The sequence below is a fragment of the Protobothrops mucrosquamatus genome, unplaced genomic scaffold (genome assembly GCF_001527695.2).
Source record: "Protobothrops mucrosquamatus isolate PMUCROS unplaced genomic scaffold, P.Mucros_1.0 scaffold_49, whole genome shotgun sequence".
In the NCBI taxonomy this organism is placed as follows: Eukaryota; Metazoa; Chordata; class Lepidosauria; order Squamata; family Viperidae; genus Protobothrops; species Protobothrops mucrosquamatus.
Genome location: NW_015386125.1, coordinates 348,911 through 351,248, shown reverse-complemented (window position 1 = coordinate 351,248; position 2,338 = coordinate 348,911). Strand labels below are relative to the sequence as shown.

The following is a 2,338-nucleotide window of genomic DNA, read 5'->3' as shown; positions in this document are numbered from 1 at the left end:
TGCCCTTAGATGTCCGGGGCCGCACGTGCGCTACAATGACGGTTTCAGCGAGTTTGGAATCCTGGCCTGAGAGGGTTGGGCAAACTGTATCATCACCGTCGTGACTGGGATCGGGGCTTGCAATTGTTCCCCGTGAACGAGGAATTCCTGGTAAGTGCAAGTCATAAGCTTGCGCTGATTACGTCCCTGCCCTTTGTACACACCGCCCGTCGCTACTACCGATTGAGTGGTTTAGCAAGGTCCTCGGATTGGTGCCATTGTAGTTGCTTCGGCGACTCGACCGGTGCTGAGAAGACGACCAAACTTGATCATTTAGAGGAAGTAAAAGTCGTAACAAGGTTTCCGTAGGTGAACCTGCGGAAGGATCATTACAGCTCTCCTAATTCCAAATGATCAGCTGGTGGCTGACATTATTCAGTACGAGTCGTCATACTCGTCATTTCCATTTGGCTATGCCTGCGGACATGTCCGCTACGCACAGTCGCTCATTGCCCAGGGTGCCTACCTGTCGAATACCCGCGACATACTCTCGGCCTATGGTCGTCAGCCTCTGTTGTGGGGACGGGGTGTACTGTCAACATAACGGTACTAGGCTCAATGAGTGGTGAATATCAAGAGCTACGGCTCGGCCACCGCCCTGATGTTGTTTCCGAATGCTCAGCCGATGGTTGACATTTACAAGGGCTATGCCTGCGGATTTACTCTGCTACGCACAGTTCCTTTCTCCGGGTGCCTACCTGTCAAAATCCCGTGACAGACTTGCGGCCTATGGTCGTCAGCTTCTGTTGTGGGGACGGGGTGTACTGTCAACATAACGGTACTAGGCTCAATCAGTGGTGAATATCAAGAGCTACGGCTCGGCCACCGCCTGGATGTCATATGAATGATTAACTGTTTGCTGGCATTCGCAAAGGCTATGCCTGCGGAGAACTCCGCTACGCACAGTCACTCGTTGCTCTGGGTGCCTACCTGTCGAATACCCGCGACATACTCTCGGCCTATGGTCGTCAGCCTCTGTTGTGGGGACGGGGTGTACTGTCAACATAACGGTACTAGGCTCAATGAGTGGTGAATATCAAGAGCTACGGCTCGGCCACCGCCCTATGCTTCCTTCATTTTACATTATGGGTGATTCATGCTGGTTTCGGCTTGCATGAATCAATGCTCATTAATGCTCCCGGCATACGCTGGGTTGCATTTACAGTCGCCTAGCGTTGCCTTGACCTGGGCTTGACTGTGAAAATGACTTATCACCCGGGTAACCGAGTGACTAAGCCATGTACAACTCTGAGCGGTGGATCACTCGGCTCGTGTGTCGATGAAGAGCGCAGCCAACTGTGTGAATTAATGTGAACTGCATACTGCTTTGAACATCGACTTCTTGAACGCATATTGCGGCCATGGGTTAGCCTGTGGCCACGCCTGTCCGAGGGTCGGCTTATAAACTATCACGACGCCCAAAAAGTCGTGGCTTGGGTTTTGCCAGCTGGCTACAATCCTCCGACGTAAACGTCGGAGGTGTCAGATCTATGGCGTCTCCCTAATGTATCCGGATACACACATCTGGTTGGTAACCAGGTGGAGATGTGTCGACGGAGTCGTGGCTCAGTATTGGTTATGCGCGCTCCGTTTCTCATCTCGTGTAGCAATGTCCGAAGTTATACTCTCCAATCCTGACCTCGGATCAGACGTGATTACCCGCTGAACTTAAGCATATCACTAAGCGGAGGAAAAGAAACTAACAAGGATTCCCTCAGTAACTGCGAGTGAACAGGGAAGAGCCCAGCACCGAAGCCTGTGGCCAGTTGGTCATTAGGCAATGTGGTGTTTAGGTCGTTCCGCAGAAGCACTGCTCCACCCCAAGTCCATCAATGAGTACGGTAGTACAGACATGGCCCATGGAGGGTGAAAGGCCCGTTCGGGTGGAGATTCGGCAGGCCAGTGCTTCTCTGGGTAGACCTTGGAGTCGGGTTGTTTGTGAATGCAGCCCAAAGCGGGTGGTAAACTCCATCCAAGGCTAAATACAAGCACGAGTCCGATAGCGAACAAGTACCGTGAGGGAAAGTTGAAAAGTACTTTGAAGAGAGAGTTAACAGTGCGTGAAACCGCTCAGAGGTAAGCAGGTGGAGTTGAACTGCAAGCTTTGAGAATTCAGCTGGTGAGGGTGGTTTGGTCATGGTCAAGTTAGTTGGACCGCAGGGTACGTTCAGTTACGTGTCTCTTCCCTTTGGGTGGGGATGTGCGATACACTTACCAAGTGTTGCGCGCCTTGTGTGTTCTTCGAGCTTCCTTGCCAGTGCACTTTCTCAGAGTGGTCACCACGACCGACGCTGCTGTC

At 52.1% G+C, this 2,338-nt stretch overlaps 2 non-coding genes across 2 annotated transcripts in view; both read left to right on the top strand.

Moving 5' to 3' along the window:
* The first annotated feature begins 1,283 nt into the window (after positions 1-1,283).
* On the top strand, positions 1,284-1,436 carry LOC114922267. Its single transcript, XR_003810362.1, has one exon. It is a non-coding gene; the product is annotated as a 5.8S ribosomal RNA (ribosomal RNA).
* A 238-nt stretch (positions 1,437-1,674) lies between these two features.
* LOC114922270 overlaps positions 1,675-2,338 on the top strand; it is a 4,177-nt gene continuing 3,513 nt past the window's right edge. Inside the window, exon 1 of the ribosomal RNA XR_003810363.1 lies at positions 1,675-2,338. This exon is cut by the window's right edge and continues 3,513 nt beyond it. This is a non-coding gene — a ribosomal RNA (28S ribosomal RNA).